At 37.2% G+C, this 22,911-nt stretch overlaps 1 protein-coding gene across 6 annotated transcripts in view; it reads right to left on the bottom strand.

Annotated features, from left to right (window-relative positions):
- DLGAP1 (DLG associated protein 1) overlaps positions 1-22,911 on the bottom strand; it is a 414,737-nt gene that overhangs the window by 237,823 nt on the left and 154,003 nt on the right. For 5 of the 6 annotated variants that reach the window (XM_039548527.1, XM_039548528.1, XM_039548526.1 and 2 more), the window contains one exon: positions 19,993-20,102. The gene's annotated coding sequence lies outside the window, so the exon portion shown is untranslated. Of the gene's footprint in view, positions 1-1,738; positions 1,804-19,992; positions 20,103-22,911 lie in introns of those variants that run through there. The other variant, XM_019284040.2, reaches the window with a different exon arrangement.

Raw genomic sequence — 22,911 nt, 5'->3', positions numbered from 1 at the left:
GGTGATGTTGCTGCCAAGCCACTCTCCATCATATTTGAAAAGTAAGGTAGTTAGGCAAAGTCCCCAGTCACTGGAAAAAAGGAAACATTACTCCTGTTTTTAAAAAGGGGAGAAAAGAAGACCTGGGGAAATACAGGCCAGTGAACCTCACCTCTGTGCATGGGAAGATCATGGAGCAGATACTCATGGAAGCAATGCTAAAGCACATGCAAGACAAGGAGGCAATTGAAGTCAGCTGGCATGGCTTCACTAAGGGCAAATTGTGCTTGACCAGCCTGGTGGCCTTCTATGATGGAGTGACTGCAATGGTCAACAAGGGAAGACTGATCGATGTCATCTACCTAGCCTTCTGTAAGGCTTTTGACACAGTGCCACATGACATCCTTATTTCCAAATTGGAGAGACATGGATTTGAAGGGTGGACTATTCAGTGGATAGGGAATTGGTTGGACGGATGCAGCCAGGGAGTTATGGTCAATGGCTCTACATCCAGATGGAGTCCAGTGACAAGTGGTTTCTCTCAGGGCTTTGTCCTGGGACTGATGCTCTTCAATATCTTTGTCAGTGACACAGAGAGTGGGATCGAGTGCACCCTCAGCAAGTTTTCAGCTGGCACCAAGCTGAGTGGTGTGGTTGACACAGTGGAGGGATGGGATGTCATCCAGAGGCACTTGGACAAGCTTGAGAACCTCATGAAGTTCAAAAAGTCCAAGAGAAAGGTCCTGCACATGGTTCAGGACAATCCCAGACATGAGCACAGACTGGGAGAAGAACTCATTAAGAGCAGCCCTGGAGAAAAGGGCTTGGGGGGTTCTTGTGGATGAAAAGTTGGGCATGGGCCAACAGTATGCACTCAACAGCCCAGAAACCCAACTGCATCCTGGGCTGCTTCAAAAGCAGCGTGGCTAGCAGTTGAGGGAGGTGATTCTGCCCCTCTACTCTGATCTTGTGAGACCCCAGCTGAAGTACTGTGTCCAGCCCCGGAGTCCTCAGCATGAGAAAGATGTGTACTTGTTGTAGAGGGTCTAGAGAAGAGTCACAAAGGTGATCAGAGGTCTGGAGCACCTCTCCCATAAAGACAGGCTGAGAGACTTTGGGTTGTTCAGCCTGGAGAAGAGAAGGGTTTGTGGACACATTATTGTGACCTTCCAGTACTTAAAGGAGGCGTAAAAAAGGGGAAGATGGTGATTAAACAAGGGGTACGGTTTTAAACTAAAATGAAGGAAATTTATACTAGATATTAGGAAGAAATTCTTTATTGTGAGGGTAATGGGGCACTAGAAGAGGTTGCCAAAAGTTGTCCAAGTGTTCAAGGTCCGGTTGGATGGGAACCTGAGCAACCTTATCTAGCAGGTGACATCCCTGCCCATGGCAAGGTGGGTTTTGGAGCTAGATGATCCTTAGGGTCCCTTCCAACCTAAATCATTCTATGATTCTCTGATTCTATGATTCTACTGAGAGGTGTCTCTGCCCATGGCAGGGGAGGGTTGGGACTAGATGATCTTTAAGGTCCCTTCCAACCCTTAACATTCTACTCTTTTTTGTTAGTATATCATAACAATATATATGATATGATATGATATGATATGATATGATATGATATGATAGTATATCATGCTTATCAAACTTGACAAACAATGCACTTCTCAAATGAACGCAAGTTGATTGCCTAGTGAGGACAAAAAGTTATAAAACATGTTAATCAGGCAAGATGCTTTCTTTTTTTTAGCTTTCCTACCTCTCCAGAGCTTTCCTAGTTCTCAGTCTATGGCAGTATGGTATCACTCCCCCAGCTCTATTTTCACTGACTGTGTATTTCAGGTTATATTTTTCAATGCATAGTAATCTGAAGTTGCAAAACAACATTATTAATTAATAATTACTCTTTTTAGAAGTTTTTATCTAATACTTTCGTAATTGATTAATCACAACATAGATTCTACTGTGAAGTGGAAACGAATGAGCTGTGCTTTGAAAAAGCTCTCTACATCCATATAAAACAAGACAGTCTTTGCTTGTACAAACTTTCTTGCTTATTAACTTGCACAGCACATGCATAAACATTCTTGCTCTGCATGATTCAATGACTCTGAATTTTAATAGTCCCTTTAGGTAGAACCACTGTAGAGAAAATGATTTAAGAAGCAAAATAAAAGTCAGTGAACAGTGATATAACTCGAGGAATTACAGCTGATATTTCAACTGAAGGATTTTTTTCATAAACATGCAATGTATCAAGACTGTATGCATTCAATCAAGAATTTATTCTTGATACAAAGTCTACAAAACATCTGCCCAAAATTAAAGCAGTACCTTCAAGTATTTGTGCCTTTCCAAAGACACTGACAAAACAACAGTAACAATTTACTTAGAATCTACATTTACAGTTGCTAGAAGGCTTTACTCTGCAAGCAAACATTATCAAACTGTCAAATTAATTCCTTGAAGACCATCAAAGACTATCATTAACTGCATGAAACAGTTAAAAGCAGATTCTTATCTTCTGTGGGAATGGTGCAGCCAAACAATAAAGGCGATACGTTTAATCCCTAACATGACAGAACATTGATATGAAAAGGCTCTGTGTGACTTTTACTCCTCAGTTTATTCCCTGTTGCTATCCAGTAATTATTTTCACTTTTTTTTTTTTTTTTTTTTTAAATTAACACATTCTCTAAGTATGCATTTAACTTGGGACTTGTGAAATGGCTAAATATAGTTGCAGGCATGTTGACTGGTTGCATGTTGCAGAAGTGTGACATTTGGTATCCAAACTGAGATAATATGGAAAATAGAGAGAAGAGAATGATTAGAAAAGATTAGGCACTGCAACCTAAATAGGACACTACACATAACACACCTGTATACATTAAAGGTATACATTAGATAGTATGTATAAATCCTTTTTTCTTGCCTCTCTGCTAGTTAGGAGGTTACAAAACAATCTGTGCTTGAGTTGTTACAAAATACATAGAAACAAAACAAATACCAAGTTAAAAATGAAAAAGTAGGATGCTTTACTTATGCACAAATGGGTTTTTCTGGATTGTTGGTCAAAAATTATAATAATTATTAATTTTGCACAGACTGCAGAGGTGTCCTAGTTTTTAGGCCCAAATTATAAGTTGTTCTATATTCATAACCAATACACAACTGCTTTAGTATGTTTTCACATAGGTTCCACTCTATAATGGAAAGACAAAAAGCACCAATAACAAAAATCCCAGTATAAAATATTAATAATGAAAACCTAGCTCTACAGAATATATTTTCCAAACAGAAGTAATCTTCACATGCCTTGGTTTTTCTAGTATGAAACTCCAGAAAACAAAAGAATCTGCTAAATGGAAGTCAAGTGAACTTCATGCCCCAGCACAGCCTCCTGCCCAGCACCTTCCAGATCCATTCCAAGGCCTATGAAGCACTTCGATCCCACTTCAACAGTAGTTTGAATAATACAGTCTGTCAAGTTATGTAATTTTCAGAACAAATAATATATCACCTATTTGGTAGCAATATTTCCTACTGTAAGTTAAAGTGGTCTGCAAACACAAATATTATGAAAAATGCATGTAATAGTTTTTTAGTCTGAGATTACATAGCAATAATGTAAAAGGTGAAATTTTGTATTACTTTATATTAGTAATTAAAAAAGGGATGATTACTGGAAGAGTGTACTCTGCATTGCAGGTTCTTAGGACTATTAATACCATGTGTTAAGAAATAGTTCATTGCACTTCAGAAAACTACCAGACTTGCACTTCTGTATAGTAAATTGCCTTTTAAGGCGGAGGATTTTTAAAGAAAGATCTGGTAGTCTTTTTACCTCGCTGAAGTCCAGCTATTCCTGTATTATAACTAAATTTTCTCTTGCTAAACAGGTAATGTGGGTTTCCCCTTAAAATCTGTTTTCTGCCATAAAAAGGCAACCCTGAATTCTGTTATGTAACAGGCTGAAGCAATGGCAAAAGCTCTGGTCTTCTGCAAACCCATTTCTCCTGTCCCTATAATCAAGGACAGGCAATTCTCTTGCTGCTAGGTCTGGCTACAGGATAAATTTCATAAGCCAGATAATCCTTTTCTAGGGAAAGAATCATCTCTACTGGGATGAAGTGAAAAGAGAGTAGGAAAAAGTATTTGCTGCCAGACACAAGCAGTTCAAGGAGGCTCTCCTGAGACTGGTAGCACTTAGTCCGTAGTCCTTAGCTCCTGAAAATGAAGGAGGATGGAAAGCAGAAGCATAATAGGTAAATGGGGTCTTTCAGGCCAAGGGGAAAGTACATAAGTAAAATGCCTACCAAACACCTTCCTCTTCTCAAAAGCATAAAATCACACACTGAGGAGGTACCTCAATGAAGAAAAACCGCTTGTTTAAACTACACAGAGGAGAAAGAAGACATATGAAGAATACTTTGTAGATGCTGTCATTTAATGTCACAAACCAGGGTTTGCAGATGTGCACCATATATTACAGTACAAGCCTTCTAGTACTTTGCATGGACTAAAAAAGGTTTTGAGAAATATGACTGTGAAAAAATTAAATATTCTTAATATTTCTATTCTAAAGAACATGAGTAGTGTAAAACATTGATACTGTGGATCTGACTGGCTTTTTTAACTTCTGTTTTGAGAACAACCAAAGGGAATGAAAGACAATTTTCTCCTACTGAGGTAAACTGCTTTCAGGTGGATTCTTGTGAGGTTGTATTTCTTTATTCAGTCAAGAATAAATGGATGAAAATATTGCATAATGTAACTCATATTGGAAAGCCACACACAACCAAAAAATAAGTTCTGTGCTTAACCAAATGTTCTTATTTCTGCTCTACAAAAAAGCAGCCTACTATTGAATAACAGTAATTTAAAAGACTCTCATTCATTAAAAAAAAAAAAAAATTAAAAAATCAATCACTTGATCTCAGCCTGATGCCAGTGATTCCTCTAGCATTGGAGAGAGTGGCACATCTAGAGGTGGGAGTAAGGTAATCTGTCCTCATCATTTAGGGATTTAGTCAAAACTATTTTTTTTGCTGCTATTTCCACAGCCTAGGAGAGATCCCAGGCAACTATCTAGACTAAACCACTAATTTTGGATAGGTTACCTTGGGTGACATGTACTCATCCTTAGCACCCTGACTAATGCCACTTGTGAAAAGGATTTGAGAATGAGAATTGAGAATGAAAACTAAATCATGAAAGTCATTAAAGAGTATCTATAAGGCAGCAAAATAAACTTGTGACTGCTATTAAATAGTCATTTCAGAATTGGTGCAATAGGTAGTGCCATCACATTTGAACAAAAAAAGTAGCTCATTTACAGGAAAAGATAACATATGGATAGAAGAAAAATACTTATAGGAGTGATTATTATGCAGCCATCACTACAGTTTCTTGGTAGCACATAATTTAAATTGTGACAAAATTAACAACATGCTGTAGTAAGCAATAACATTTATCAGTTACATTTCTAGCCCAATTTAATACTCATTCATGCTTAGATAAATAGGTGATCCTTAGCTATCCAAAGAAAAATAATTTCTGAGTTAACACCCTTCCCAGTGAGTAGACATCTCTGCCAGCCTTTACATTACCCCCAAGCAGAAGGTCAGCTAACACACCTGAAAACAAAAATTGCAACATTAGCGTTGACACAATCTATTTGAGGGCTAAGTGATGATGGCAGGTGAGAATTAATGGCGCTCGGCAATAGATTTCCCAGAGAATCCTACTCCCTGTAGAGCAAGCTTTCTTTGGTTTTATCAAATAAATTACTTCCTCAGCCATGAGCCCACAGTACAGCATGAGAGACAAGCATGCCAATGGAAATCAGCAATAGCAGAAACACAGTATTAATTGAGTGCTGTCAAACATCTGGATTTAATGGCAACAGTGCAAGCAATTAAAGGCTGTTAGTAGCCCATAAGTCTTCCCATTTCCCAGAGGTGTTTCAAACACTGCAGACTCCACTCTTAGCTGTTAACAGAGACACTGATCACTCAAGCTTTGTCACCTGCAACAAAACTGCCTTACTGAGACACCTATTGTCCCTCTAAAATTGCCATAAACAGTACATGTCACCTTGAAGATCCGTCCACTTTCAGGACCCTCACATCATTCCTCACACTCCAAAGTGTAACTACTTTGTGTAATTACTTACCACTGAGTTGGAAGACATTACTAAGGTACCTTGGTCAGACTTTTACTACTCTGTAAGGGTGAATTTATCTTTTGTATTTTGCACAGGGCAGGTTTCATACCTGCAACACTGAACAAAAAAGATTATCTGAATCAGATGTTTTATTGTGTTATTGCTGAGTTTTTATAATTAACCAATTGAACAGGTTCTGCACCAAAATAATACGTTATTTTCCTAGCTATAGTAAGATTTTTTTATGATTAAAAAAGGAATATATATCAATATAGCTACAGAGATTTAGGGATCTAAATAATATTTATTCAGTCCTGTATATGGAAGTCTTATCTTTCATAGATTTTGGCGGAGTCAGGAAGATTACAAAAAACTGTAGGGCAAACTTTTGAAGAGATTAAGAGAATTCATCTAAGTTTAATCAGGATTTGCCAGAATAATATTTGATATATAAATAATTAAAGTTTGAAAAATATGTCAGAAATTTGCATTCTGTTTCCGTGTAAGAAGACAACACATCATTCATGCCTCATATATCTTCCCTTGTTTTAGTACTGCTATAGCTATGAATAAGACCATAAGATAATACTAAGCATTTAGAAGGGTAACCAATACTAGTAATATTTCAAAGTCAGAAATTTTTCCTCCTTCTGCACAGAGGTCCCGCTGCTCAGCAGAAGATATTTTGTAAAGTTAGAAAAGAATACCATATCATATCTTGGTAAAAAACAAAGCTTTAAATTTATTCAAGATTTCCTCACAGAAAATAAATAGGTTTTTATTTCTCAAACATATATGAAACAAACAGTCTGACAGACTGTGTAGCAATACAATTTATCAGTAACTGTAATGATACAAATTACTCCACTAAGCCATTTCAGTCATTCTAACCAAGAAGGACTTCTGCTGAAATACCAAAATTGTTATGAAGAACCACAACATAACAATAGTTTGCATATAATTAGTAAATCAAATGGAACTGCATTGGAGACAGAACAGGAAAGCAGTTGTCTACTGATTCAATAAACTGCATTTGTCATTCTCAATTTGTTTTACATTTGGATTTTAATTACTAATCAAATACTTAATCTAAGCTGAAACCAGATAATTGAATTTATGCCAGGTATGCGTTTCCAGAAAGTAATCAGTCTGGAAGGTCACACAGGAAGGGCTAATGCAGCTGCCCAGACGCAGCTCTGGTGAGACCAGGCTGCCATCCCCGTGCCAGCTGCAGGGCTGTGCCCTGCTCTCAGAACCCCTGTGGGAAGTGCCACCAGGTGGAGGAACTCCTCCCTAAGTGGCAGTTTTGGGAGGAACAGAATAGGTTGTTGCCCAGGGCTCTGTGTTGGGGCCAGTCCTGTTTAATATCTTTATCAATGTTCTGTACAAGGTGACCGAGTGCACCCTCAGTCAGTTTGGAGATGACAAGAAGTTAGGTGAGAGTGTTGATCTGCTGAAGGGCAGGAGGGCTCGAAAGAAGGATCTAGACTGGCTGGATCAAGAGGTTGAGGCCAATTGGATGAGGTTCAACAAGATCAAGTGCTGGATCCGGCACCTGGGTCATAACAATGCCACACAATGGGGCAGGGCAGCTGGAAAGCTGCCTGGTGGAAAAGGACCTGGGGGTGCTGGTTGGCAGCAGCTGAACATGAGTCAGTGTGGACCAGGTGGCCAAGAATCCTGGATTGTATCAGAAATAGTGTGGCCAGCAAGACTAGGGAGGGAATCATACTCCTGTTCTCAGCACTTTGAGGCCATGTTTCGAAACCCGTCTTCAGTTCTGGGTGCCTCACTACAAGAAGGACACAGATGCTGGAGTGTGTCTGGAGAAGGGTGACAGAGCTGGCGAAGGGTCTGGAGCACAATGCTTATGAGGAACAGCTGAGGGAGTTGGAGGTGTTTAGCCTGCAGAAAAGGAGGTTGAGGACAGACCTTTTTGCTCTTTTTAAATACCTGAAAGGAGGTTGTAATGAGGTGAAAATCAGTTTCTTCTCCTTACGGACATGCGACATGGTCAGAGGAAATGGCCTCAAGTTGTGCCAGGGGAAGTTTAGATTTGATAACAGGAAGAATTTCTTCACGGGAAAGATTGTCAAGCATTGGTACAGGCTCCCAGGGAAGTGGTTGAGTCCCCAGTCCTGGAGGTTTTTAAAAGATGTGTCGATGCGGCACTCAAGGACGTGGCTTAGAGGTGGACTTGGTAGTGCTGGGTTAATAGTTGGACTCAAGATCTTTTGAAACCTAAACAATGCAACGGGCCTTTGATAACTTCTTTAAATATAAGGAAACCACTGAGAAAGTAAATGCAATCAAAACAAAATACCCATACAGAGCCGTATATATAATGACATGTGCTTAATACAACAAACATTTAATTCAGAATTTAAGAGCTAAAAATTGTTGGTATTATTGATTTTTTTTCTTGTTCCCTGACAGCTAACCAATTACTCAGAGAAGACACACTACATGCACACAATCTTACATAGTATCCTGTGCAGTAAAGATTAGTAATTGAAAATAAAAAACTCACCATGTTGTTGAATGCTACAGTGGTCAGGCAGTTCAGGATGAATAAATTCTTGTAATAGAAGAATATCAGGATGCAGCAATTATTTTCTGTTTTCTCAGATACTCAGGCTATTGACATGTCAACAAGAGGTCAATGCACTATCCAAACAGTCTCAAGGTATTAATTTGTCTAAACCTAAACCAGATGCTCTCTCAAATAAGGTAATTCCTGAAACCATGTATGCCCTGTTACATCTGGTGCATCATGCTTTCCCCACAGCACAGGCTTCTTTGCTTATTGTTGCTCTAAGACACTAATGCTTGTCATGACATGGAAAGAAATCTGACTGGTGTCAGCAAATATCAAAGAGTCAAAGCCAGATCAGAAATCTTGCTGCAGGACAAAGTTCATCCTTGTTACAAATTTCCACTAAGGATGATCCTACATTGGTCCAATGGCATCTGCACGGAAGTGCTGGGTTTAGTATCACATCCTGCTTATTTTCTGTGAATTAAAATACCTGCATCCCCTACAAAGCTGCTTAGATATATCCCTCTTATATGGGATTGCTTCTGATCTTATATATAAGAAGCTCTGTAGTTCAAGTCTCATTTTGACGCAGTGGGGATACGTCTTTCTTGATGTCATACTGCCTTCATGCTGCCTTCAGTCCTGCCTAGCATTATTTTGCTTTTGGACAGAGTCCACATTGTATATGAAAGAAAATATGTTTTGACCTAATCAGTCCATTTTGTACCTCATGGAACAGCTGTGTTCCATGAGGAGATGGAACATATGTCCTCAAGGAGATGAAGCAACACACTTTCTGAGTTACACTTTCAAATTGAATAGATAGATAGAAAAATTACATGTATTTGTTATTTTTACAAAATACTTGGGGAAACTAGTTATACACATAAGCATAAACATGCATATATCATGTAATATGAAGAAATGGGATATAACAATTACATCCTGTTCAAGTATTTCTCAAACTCATTTGGCCAAATCAAGAAGTGAACTTAGTATATCAGAAAGCAGCGTAACTCAATTTTTAGTGTGTTAAAAACCTAATTTTAGTAAGGTCTACCCATCATAAAGCAGTGCACCCTCCAGACCAGAGGGCATTTTCATGCAGTGCTCGGAAGCTAAAATCATAGCAGCCTCATAGGAAAGCATGACACTTCTCTGAGGCACAGGAGCAAATTAGAGTATATAATTTGAATAGCTGCATTATGAAGCTATTGATGTTAACAAGGCCATATATTATTTTTTGGATCACTTATGCTACATTGTTACTTGCTCACTTACAGAAACCAAAAATCCCAATCTGCTAACATTGCACTTTCATTTTCTCACTCATTAACAAAAAAGAATCCAATTCTTGGACACTGGGCACCTTCACCTCAAGTACCTGCCTAGATTCTTGATCTTCAAAATATAATGTATTTTAAAGTTAGCTTAATTTTAATTTTTCTTCCCTCATTGGATATCACAATCAATGCTCTTTCTTTTGAACTTCAGTAAGCTGTGCAAAGAAGACACACAGCAGCTGCTGTCAGTGATTTGTCTAAAGTACATATTACTTTATCCCACTGCTGGACTTGATAGATCACATGGAACATCTACATGATAAAGATGAGAAATGCAGCAATCTCATCTATATAATTTGTATTCTGGTAATATGTATTTCGTAAAGATGACAAATAGGTTTTATATACTGATACAGCCTGAACAGTATTATAACCCTCTTGTCTTATTGATGTCTCGGATAAACAGATTTTCAAAATATCTATGCAAGATCAACCACTATATAAACATTTATCTTTGTATTTTATATTCAACTCAATTCACTTTTATACAAATTATGTCCATTTATATTCTGAGTTCGTAACACTGGGCTGACATAGGACTGTTTTCTTATACAACACAAGGTAAGTTTAAAAGACTGTTAAGAGGGACACACAAGAACTTGTGTGTCCCTCTTATTAACTTCTTATTAACACACATTAAGTGTTAATAAGCATAAGCAGACTACTTATTTTTCTACATTAATTGTTTCCATGTTGTTAAAAAAAAAAATAGAGTAAAGAAAAAGCCCCAAACCCTCAATATTCTAGGTTACTACTCTGTACTTAGTGTTTATCAGATGGAATTTGGATTTCTGGAGTCTCATAAAACTCAGCTGTGTGAGTAAGCAAAACTCAGGATAGAATTCGGCTCTGGTTCAATGAATACAGTGATCTTCCTCACTCATGGGTGAGCTTTACTTTGCTCTCTGCGATCATCCTATTGCAGATAATAGATCTTAAAAGTAATACTAGAACATTGGCTTGCAAGTAATACTTGCACTGATAACAGATCCAGTTTATAGGACAGATGTATTCTAGCCACGCAGACCCTGAGAAGTGAAGCGTAAAAAAGAAAGAAAATGGATCATTTCTACAGTCAGAACTGCAGTGTCCAGTGACAGCAAAATTACTGCTTGTACTGGTGCATGACTGGATGCTTAACACATTGATATAGCCTCTAATTCAACGTAACTCTCACAAAGGTAACATTGAGCCAGCCAGACACACTCATCTAAGATCCAAGTTTTCCTGGTGAGAGACAAAGGTCTGAAGTGAATTCTTTATACAGACAATACTATAGAAAACCAAAAAATTGCTCAGCTAATATATCTACCTAGTCATATTTCAGGACCTCCTCTGGTCAACGTACCCAGATCACAGAGCAGGTCCTGAAATATGACCGACAATTTCTGCTTTGGCAATAAAATCAGTTGCTGAAAGCCCAAGAGACACAGAGCTGTTCCTTAGGTGCCATATTCATGCCATCTCTGCACACAGGCCTGGTCTTTCAATCTTTTCCCTACCAGCAGCAAAATGGAGGTGAAATAATATTCTACTGCAACACGAGTGAATCACAGTCACCTTATTGAACAGGTAGGGTGTAAGTACTTCAACAGCAATGTCAAGTAGCTCCTATTAGATCAAAACACTTTTTTACTGCTCTCACATACAAATAAACAAACACACTGACTCTGTGAATAAAAGGCCACTGGGACAGTGGAGCCTAACCTGCTGTGTAACATTACAGAAAATGTCTGATACTACTTCACAGTGCCTTCCGTCAAGTCCCACTTCTGAATCAGATACAGCACACTGCTTTTAGCTCTGCTGCATTTCTAGAGGAACCCAAAAGATCTTGGAGAATTTAATGAGTACATTTCAAGGATGTTTGAGCATCTAATTCCCTAAATTGCTTCAGCAGTCCTAGACTTAATTCCAAATGAAATCTTTTAAGTTACAAGAATTCACAACAGTGCTTGGTAAATTGTTCCGATGTGTATTTACTTCTGTTTAAAAATATGCACTTTGTTTCCATTTTGAGGTTTAACTTCCACGTACTGGACCTTTTTTGTCATACTTGTGAGTCTCAGAAGTTCAATATTTTGTTGCAATCCACAGATAGAAAAGTTTTCCGACTCCACCCCCTCCCCCAATATTGATCAAGCCAGCCATTATTTTTAGTCTCATTTGAACCAATCTTGTGGTTTCTCCCAAAGTCTCTCCAATTTTCAACAACTTCTTCAAGCATGAGTACCTTAACCCAGTATTTGCTGCAGTGGCCATGTTTGGAAAAGAAAGGTGGCCTTCATGTATTAATAAGCCTGAGTAGTGCCTTAACCTGCCACCTGCAGAATCCTATTACAGCTGGTAATGTACCATGTATCATGCCCAGTTTCAAACCACGACACCCTCAAAAACCTTTTCAGAATTTTGATTTATGGGATCACATCCCTATTTTGGGATATTTATTCCTTTATTCTGGTACTGCCTAATTCTTAACCAAAACATTTTTTTATCTTTATATCAATACAGGACATACAGATTCACCCAAAACATTTAAGCAACTTATCCTCCTCAGTATTTATCAATTCACCAATTTCTGAACTATTATCAGACTTCACTTTGGATAACTTTATATTTTTTTTTCACTCCTTAAAATTGTCCTGATTTCCAGGATTTGCAAGATTTGAATTTTAGTTGTTGAAATAACTTCCTAGGCAGCTTATCAAAATGAGGTGCAAATTATTTCATTGTGCTGATTTTTAACACTGAGATATTTCTCCTAATTTCTAAAAATAACAACAATGTGATGAAATTTCTAGCCTACTTAAACTTCATCAATGTGCTCAGATAAATTCATGCTTTAAGAGCAAGGGCATTTCAGAAAGCTTCAATAATATGCTTATACATTTTGTTCTTGATGAATGATAGCTTTTTAAACCGTTGTTTTCTTTTCCTTTGGTCTTAAGAACACAATCAATACACCCAAACATGACTGTGGTCTCTCTCAAGCATACAAGTCCAGAATACTAGAATTCTGTTCCATGGCCCAGCTGTGACACACTACTATACTGTCCCTTCCCCAAATCATTAGACAGTTTTTTTAAACTGTGTCTGCAGCATGCAGAATGTAGCTGAAAGAACTGGCAAGAAAAGGGAGTAAAACTAAAAGTAAGTAGAAACTATACAATAGAAATAAAACAGATTGTATCAACAGTTTAAAACAATAGTCATATGGCAGAGTTTCATATAAAATAAAGCTTTCAGAAGACCATAATTTTGTATTACCTATGAGCTGGAAGAGGCTACTAATGTACCTTGGCCACACTTCCACTATCCAGTAAGGACAAATTTATCTTTTTATTTTGCACAGTGCCAGTTCCAACCCTGCAACACTGAACTAAGAGGATTATCTGAATCATATTTTTTTATTATGTTTTTGTTGTAGCTGCTGTTATATCTTTATAATCATATAAAAATACAAAGGAAGACCATATAAGGACGGACGTGCTTCCTATAACCTTCGCAGCGTGAGGATAAATGTGCAGTCCCTGATTGCATGAAGCCACCAGGAGATGGTGAGATACTTATCATTGTGCCTGTGTCTACTTACGGTGTGCACTGCAAACCAAAGAAAGGCATCCTTCCCTGCAGCGGCAGCCGAAAACTGTGACTGATAGGTAAAGCTCTGTAAAGGGAAGGCCTGGTAAAATCATGGCTCTGGCCTGTTACTTAGCCTCAGTAGAAATGGACTGTGGGAGAATGACTCAGCTAGAAAAGAGGAAGTGAGGCATGCTGTGTGAATGCCTCGTGCCCGCACCGCGGTGTATGGTGGTTGGTTAAATTGGGTTTGTTGTGCCTTAGAACTATGTAACCTAACAACCGACTAATGGCACGAAAAGGCCGGGTTTTTTGCAAATAAAGTTCCTCCTTTGCACCTGCCTGGGGACTCCTCACTGTTCCCTAACATGACATAAAACCAGTGCCAGTTCCATACACTGGTTTGTTTCTAACACAAGTAAATTATTTCAGGGATATGATTTTATACCAAGGGAGGAAATTTGATTTCCCACCGTGCCCAACTTGTATTTTTTTACTGGAACAGAATGATGGCAATACAAGAAATATTCCATTTCTCAGAGTTAACGGTGTCATTACTTTTTGTCCCACCATAAAAGCTTCTTACAGGCATCCACTTCCAGTAGTGTGCAAGTCCAAAAATAGCCATTCTGTGTGAATTCAAAGGCTCATTGAGCCACGGGCATAAACCACAGTGGCAGTAGATGCCTAAAGAAAAGTATGGAAAAGCATAAGAAGGTTGAATAATTCCAGTATTCCTGAGCTAGGATTGACCTCTTCTGAGAGACCTTAAAAGAATGTTACCTATACTGTCCTTGCCTCAGGGATGCTCTCACATGCAGCTCTATTTTGGCTGTGACTTTCACTTGAGGAAAAGAAAGTCACAAGGACAGGTATTTTAAAATTAAAGCATCATTTAGCATTCCACTGGATTAATAGGAAGAGGTGGAATAAACAAAGAGGAACAAGATGCTTAAGTATTTACTCTCACTTCTTCACCCATCTTCTACAATGTCATATTTATCAAGGCAATGGCACGTTGGCTAGGAATCAGGCAATGATATCTTGAAGTTGCTTTATCTCTCTTTTCCTGAGACTGTTCATCTGAGTTTATCAACCTGCTTACTTTGTTATTTAAACGCTATGAAACAGATAAATTAGTATTTTAAACAAAAAGTTATTTAAAAATAAATAAAAGATTTTGTTTAATACCTTGACATTGTTTATATTAAAGCATAAACAGGGAGTATTTTTTATTATTCTGTGTAAATCCTGCAGGTGTAATGTAGTAATGCTTTAAAGACTGTAAAAATACTACTGTTCTGAAGGTTACAAAATTCCTCTATTTTACGGAAGTTAAGGCCAACTGTAGGAAATAGAGTCTTCTGGCAAGTTGGGTCAATTTCCTCCACCAATAGCCTATCTTCCACCAAAAAGAAAGGTTAGTCTACATGTCCCAGGAAGAAGGACCACCCCTTTGTCTAGAATTCAGTCAATAAATATCTAGATGACACCAACTGCAAAAAGCAGGAGATCAAAGACCTGTTTCTGAAATAAATTTTGATACAGAATTGGTTATAGCTGTGGGAAATTATCTTCTATTTCTCCTAGCTGTGATGAAGTGACTTTTTTTTCAGACAGATGCAGAAAGAAATGTCTGTGTCCTTAGCTATATCAAATATCAACCTTTCTCTTTAATTTTTCTTTTTTCCTCCAACTTATGTATTTAACTCATATAAGCAGATTCATGAAAATTTTTTATTACTTGGAGATAAGCCTCTATAGTTTTTAGTTCTTAATGATTGTTTCCTTACTTACAATAGTAATGAAGGTTTTGATTCAATATTTGACTCTGTATCCCAGCACCCCTCTATCTACAGTTTTTGATTTTTCTTCACATTTATAATAGGTGTTGGAACTTAATGATCTTTAAGGTCCTTTTCAACCAAAGCCATTCTGTGATTCTATGGTTCTATGTCTCCTTTTTCCCTTATGCCTACACAGATAATTTGTCAGACTTATGAAATTGTTGTTGTCACTAAGGTACTCCAAGTTATTAAGTGCCCAGGAGATTTCAGTATCCATCTCATCCCAAAACATTATGAATATTGCCTGGACTCCCAACTTGCTCTGGATGCAAAAATGCTTAAAAGAGTTGTCCCTATCTTTAATTTTGATGCTCGGTTTTCCCATAAGTAGAGAAGGAAGTAGAAATATACAAAATTTTAATTTTGATTTGAAATGTCTTGTTTTATCTAATAGACAGACATATCACTTGTCTATCTCACAGTCAGTTTACTTTCTTTTCTCTCATCTCTGAGCTTTCTATAACTGCTCAGGGAATTGCTATTAAGCTATAATAAGAAGTCCTGCCTGAATTTTTCTTTAAAATACTTTCTTTAAAAGTCACAATCAACTTTTTTTCAATTTGCATTAGAAATCTGTTTTTTTTCTTTATATTTGATTGCAGTGCCTTTGCCTCATCCAAGCTTTTCTGCCTTCTCAGTGTACTTTACCTGAGGCAATTTTCTAATTTTTCTCATTACATCTGTTACTTTCACACCAGGATTATTAGTAAAATACCTTATGCTTCCCCTTGTACTCCATCAAAGATCATCACATTTTTTAACTGGTAATTTTTTCTCTTTGTCTTGTGTCCTTTTCCCCTAAGGAATAATATTTTGCAGATCCTGAGACTTCCGCATACTTAGATCGTACAAAACATCCGTTATCCGTCTCCCAGTAAGACAAGAGGACCTTAAGGTTTAAATTACTTCCATACATTCTCACTGTAGAAGATCAATTATGTTCCTTTTGTTTGGTCTCATTAAAGTTCAGTTTCATCCACATCCCTAACACATTTCGTATAGATTCTCTTTATCTGACTTTTTCAAAGCCTAGTCATCTTCTCCCTGATGATAAACATGTCTTGATTTAATGGCATCTTTAAGTTCTGTCTGCATTTCCCTTGAAGAAAATTCACAACAAATTATATTCACAGAATCACAGAATATTCTGAGTTGGAAGGGACCCACAAGGGCCATCGAGTCCAACTCCTAACTGATATTGTCAATATATTCCTGATGAAAATAAGTGGACCACACCCTGTTCTTTCTAATAAATGTATCACTAATCAAAATATCTTCTTCAATGGCATAATGTTTTCTTTTGTTTTCCTTTGTTAAGCGATTTTTTCTGCCCCTACCTTGCATCCTTTTGCCCTTTGCAAATGTTCCCTTTACAGAAGGACTGCTAGGAAGCTTCACAGGAGGATCTATATCTTAGCCTTTGTCATTTTGTACATTCAGCTTATGCTAAAATGAACGTTGGGGATTTTTTTTTTGTGTGTGTAATTCTAACAGAGTATTTACAATAAGAAAATCAGTTCCTTCTGCATTTTCCAATACAATCCTCTGTATTGAAAAAGTTCCATTATACCTTCTTCTCCCAACACTCAGTGAAAAAAAGTCGCCATTCCAAGTAGTGATGCCTTTGCTTCTTGTGAATATGCAGGGTTTATATATCAGGAGAGTGTGTGTCTGTACAGATCTACAAATACCCTATCCAAAATATTAAATACTGTAGGAACCCAGAGTGCCAAGAATATTTCTCTGCCTGTTTTTAAGGGTTCTTACCCCTCTGAACAACACTGTTTTGGCTTCAAACCTTGGAAAAAATTACCAACAGTCAGACAACAACTAGAAAATACAGTGGTGTGAATTAGGTGATAGACTACTATGTAAGATTGTCACAGGGTGAAAAATTTAGAGGTTTTGGGCTTCTCTTTGTAGTAAACAGATAAGAGTAAAAAATATCAAAATGGAGGATTGTTGTTCTCTAAACCTTCTTCTCCTTCTTCTACTACTCCATGTTCTGCAGTAAAAGTAGTTTGGAATGACTGGATAGAAAATTCCGCAGTTCCTGCCTGTGTTACTGAATAATTGGTAGGAAAGTGAAAATAATGTACTTTTTTAGTAACTATTGGTTAAAATATCTTTAAAAGCTGTGTAAATCTTGATAAAGAGTCACAAGATGCTCCTACTCCTGCTTTTCTGTGCTCTATGCTGTACCTGGGTCACGCTAGTGGCTCTGTTCCTCTGATAAGACTTAATAAACAACTATTTGGAAGCACTGAAACTCAAGGAAAAGTCTTGGTTTATCTTTGAAACTCCTTGCAAGGACTTTCAGCAAAGTTCTCTCCCATCAGGAGGGACTCGATTTATGGCACAGTACAGTGTCAAATACCTTATCCAAATTACTAAATACCCTATCCAAAACTGGATGGATCCACTGCATAGGTGGACTCCATAAAACACCAAAATAATAATCAAATTTAATCATATAACTAAATGAAAAGGTTTCTTCTCATCATTAAGAAAAGGGAAACCTATATGCAGGTGAACTTCAAGTAAAAGTATAAGCAAAAAAATGGGACATGGCATTGCTGGAAAGCATCTGTCATGATGCATCTGAACTGACAACGTATTTTGGCATTTACTAAATTTTGCGGAGGTCATTGCTGAGCTGTAATAATGTTCTTACTGCATTATTCTTATTTCCTCAATGCTTCAAAAAGACCCATGGCCAAATACAGGTGCATAGAAGTGCACAGGTACAAAAGCCAAAGCTGAGAAGAGCTGTAAGAAGCTGAACACTGGGAATGCTGGAGATAACCATTTTACCTAAGCTACCAGGAGCTGAGAGGATAGGGTGGGGTTTTTTTGTGGGTATGAAAATGCACATGAATATAGGTAACTGATAAGCAAATGCATTACTGTGAAAAAAAATTCCTAAATTAAAAATCCAACTTTTACTTGGGAAGAATACACCACTGCAAACCTTATGTCACCCTTTCAATAAAGTTTTAGAATTCTACAGAAGGCCAAACTGAGGAAAAGTTAGCTGATCTAATTATTTCACATTGTCAGAAGATACACACTAGTTCCAAGTCCTATTCTGCAACGAAAATTTACCACTTTTTGTTGTGTGTATGTACCATAGAAATATATACTTGCAATGTATAAATACATATATGTATACTACATATATAACATGCAGAATCATCTATCTATCTATCTATCTATGTATCTATCCATCTGTCTATCTATCTACCTCTTGTAATATAAATCATCATGAGTACGGTTTTATGGCTATGGAAATGTTTCAGCACTCTGCTATTTTCTCCTCTTAAAATAAATTTACTAAAATACAAAGTGATTTTTACTGCTGTATAATTATATAACATTCTCATTTTAAGAAATTATATTTTTAAAGGGAGGTATCCATTTAAATTTTTTGCACCAATGGAAAACAATGAAAAAGAGTCACTTTGGAGTGACACAAAGAGCATTCCTGAGATGCAAAACGTTTCATTCAGTATCTTAAACTCATGCTCCAAACAGGGAAATTTACAAATTGAAGTACAGTATCATACCTAACTAACCTAAAATACCCATAACCAATTATATGATTAAGATATTAATTTAATAATACAATTAAATTGCTTGAAACTGAACTGCAATGAGTCAAATATATCATAGTTTAAGAGTTACTTTTAAAATCATATCAAATGACAAGCAGAATGACCACCATTTTGAAAAGATATAAAAAAATCTCCCTATTTCTAGTGCATGTATGCGTAAGCCTACCATGTGGTAATAAAGAAACAGGATATGGAACGGATTTTAATTTGTCTCAGTATAATTAGCCCTGGGAAATACCAATAGTTCACTATATGTAGTGAACTATTTCACTGCTATTGCATTTGTGTTCCAGAGACTAGAGGTCAGCTTATCTTCAGTATGTCCTATCAGGTCAGCTCTTAGTGTAAAAAGGAACCCCAAAACAAACAGAAAAAAGCAAGTAAAAATATCTGTGGAAACTGTGGAAAAGGAAGTTCTTTCCCCAGCAGATCTTTTCCAGCCCATTTCAATGTTGCTTCCAAGATGCTGCAACCCCTTGCCATGCTTGTCTTCCGTACTTCATTTTTCCCTCTGATCTCCCCCTTTTGTTATATTCCCCTAGGCCAAATCAATTCTTCCTCTTCCATTCCCTACACTCTCTCCACATCTCTGGTACATCCAGCTCTATGGGGCTATACTCAACATTTAAGTTTATATGCTACATTTTTATGTTCATGTCAGACTTGTGAAAATCATTCACGACAACTTTTGAAGACACCCAGCATTAACAGAGTCCTCAGCCAGTATCACTTGGTAAGTACAAAGACGGGTTATATCATATGCTTCATTTTCTAGGCTACCTTCATTTCCATAAAAGCAGTTGAGAGTTTGCAATCATTTGGCTCCCTGCCTTTGCAGGAGGCAAATCTGGAGATAAATGAATAAAAGAAATGCAGAGAGAGATCAAGGAGAATGATCAGAGAATAAGAGGAAAGGACTCACCTCCTTTAGTCAGTTTTCCATTTTAGTTGTTTCAATAATTAAAGAGGGAAGAGACTTTTTGCACACTCTTTAATTCAGATGTCAGTTCCAGTAATTGATGCTTGACTGTCCTGAAACACAATCAAAGTGTAGGAGTTAAAACTACTAGCCTGAAACAAGATAAAATTATTAACATGGCAAGGCTCTATGAATTCATTAAAAATCACAGCAATGGTGAGATGTTTTATGATAGTGTTCCATGGCAAGGTTTTCACATGGTTTCACACTCTCCTTCTGGCAACAAAAAAGAAGAATATTTTGATTGTATAATGCTACATTTGTGGTGCCATCTCCAACTTTCTACTCACCCTGCACAATGCATGAAGAGTTTGTTGGTTCTTTTACCACAAAATACAAAGACTAGTTACATGTGATTGTCTCACTAAATCTCTGCAAGCTCACCTCTCCCCCAGTCTCTCCCTTTCACAACCTTTTCTCACTCTACAAAAACACCATGGAAATCCTGCTGCCTGTGTCTGGAAAAGCAGAGGAGAATGGTGAAAAAACCTGAACCACATAGCTGTATACATGGTGCTTCCCCCATCAGCATTCAGTGGGTAGTGGACAAAATTGGAATGGCAAGTCACTGCACATTAAAATATATGACTTTTAAAAATTACATAAACTGAAAATACTTATTTATAAGCCATTTTCTCTCTCTTGTAAGGCAAATGATATACATGTTTTTCCTCTTATTTCTCCAGTACTACTTACTGAGGCTAACAGAAATAAGTGTCTTTCCTCTGTGTTCTATATTTGTTCTCTATGAGTCATCTCACTATTTCAAGTTTTGTTTCTCATCACCTAAAGGTCTAGCCTATTTTATTCTGTCTTTTTTCATGTGAACAATTTGAAAGTACAAACCAGCATAAGCGTGAATATTTTGTCTTGTAAATGCAGTTAACAAATCAAACTTTTACTGTAAAGCATATTAAAAGAAAAAAGATTTACAGCTAAGGGTGCTTTGATACTAACTTTGGACTACACTGAAGATTTATCACTACAGTAAGTTGTTTGATGTGTTCTTAAGTTATTCCAATCTCTTGATGCTCCTTCAAAGAAATACCTTTGTACACCACAGTTAACTATTGGGGGTTAGTTGTCAGAAAAATCAAGTAAAAATTTTCAGAGCAAAAGTAACCTGAAAATACTACAAACTCATGCTTATAAAACTAGAAGAGACCAACCCAATCAGAGTCTGATGTCCCACTTCCCATAGGCTAGAAAACTTCCATAAATGAATTCCTCTGGAAGCAGGATGCACGGTTTAGTAAAACATCAAGCTTTGGATTGAAATTCTTTCAAGTAACAACAAAGAGGACAGGAGCAGCTTCTGTACACAAGAGGCGATTATTCCTGGGAATTCCTTGACCTCTAAAGCAGTCAAACAGGTGACAACTGCAGCCTCCTCTTTGTTACTGTCTTTATATTCACTGCGAGTCCTGTTTCCAAGATAAACTAAATTCTGACACTGGTTCAGAGTCTCTGACATTACTGTTGGGATAGAAACACATTCCACTAGTACTCCAATGACAGCACTTTGTGTAGAGCTGGCTTTGAGGGCCTGCCACTCCCTTGAGGTACATAGCTATCTTTAGTATATTTATTTTTAATTCTAAAACTAAATTTCCAGTTCTTTCTCTACAGTTGGTCTTTCTTGGTTGGTTGTGCAGGTTTTTTTGTCAGAAGTGGGAGAAAAAATATGCTCAAAGTAGGAAAATGAGATGATAAAACTATCAGATTGCTAGTGGGATCAAGAGAGAGGTACAGAACCAGAAACAGCTTTAAAATTATTTCAGAAATGCATAGATTTCCTGTTGACAGGATCTCTTTTGAGGAAGGCTTTCATTTGCCTACAATATTGACTACACCGTAAGCATTTCAGATTTTCCATAAGAGTATAAAATTGACAGAGTATATTTAATTGTAACTAGTAAACTGGATTGATTTTTTTTTATAACATCTCCTTAGGGAGCTTAAAAACATAAATCTCAGAAGGAATGAATCTTCCAGGTCTTTAGAGCCTTGAGTTGTAAGGACTTCTCTGATGAAACGCCCATGCTTGAGGATTTGCTTGAGAACCTTGCTGAAGCTGGGATCAGATGGGTTTCTCTCAGCTGAGAGAGTTCACTTGGAGAAGAGAAATTTTAACTTGTCAGATGTATTTAGTGATGACAGAGACACTAAAGGCAGGCAATGTAAAGGTATCACCTGCATCACACAAGTGTTAAGCACACTGTAATCCACCACCTAAAGTGTACAAAAGATAAAATTTGGAAGTAACTTTCTGCAAACATGTAAGTATATATGACAGAGTTTTCAGAGATGGCCATGGACTAGAGTGCTTCGGATTCTGTACGAACACATGGTACTATCCATGTCAACAGCCCAAACTAAACCAGCATTGGCTTAATAGTTTTGAAATTTCTTTAATTCTTCTTCTGTTTTGCTTTTGGTCTTTCTTACTTGTGCATGTCTATGCATGCTAACCTTCTTTGACCACTTTCCCTATTTTTTATTTAATCAGAGAGGTACAACCAGAAAACCAGAAAAGGTTCACAAAAAAGCAAGACAATGATGGAAAGTACAGAATGACTTCTGCATGAGGGACAAATGAATAGACAAAGGGACAAAAGAGAAAATTGAATCATGGAAGATTCTGAAAATATAATGACTGGCATGGAGAGGATTAGTAAAGTTATTTCTTTCATTTTTCTTTTTTCCTCATTCTGCCCGATGCAAGAACCTTAGGGCATTAAATCAAGCTGGTTAAGTGTCACATCATTAAAAGAAAGAAAGCTGAACAAATAAACAAAGAGGGGTGGCTCTTTGTGCAATGTGCAGTTGTGCTGTGGAATTCCTGCCACAGGAGGTCATGGA

Source organism: Corvus cornix, chromosome 2, assembly GCF_000738735.6.
Source record: "Corvus cornix cornix isolate S_Up_H32 chromosome 2, ASM73873v5, whole genome shotgun sequence".
Classification (NCBI taxonomy): Eukaryota; Metazoa; Chordata; class Aves; order Passeriformes; family Corvidae; genus Corvus; species Corvus cornix.
Note: the sequence above shows the minus strand (reverse complement) of the source record. Positions and strands in the feature narration are given on the sequence as shown.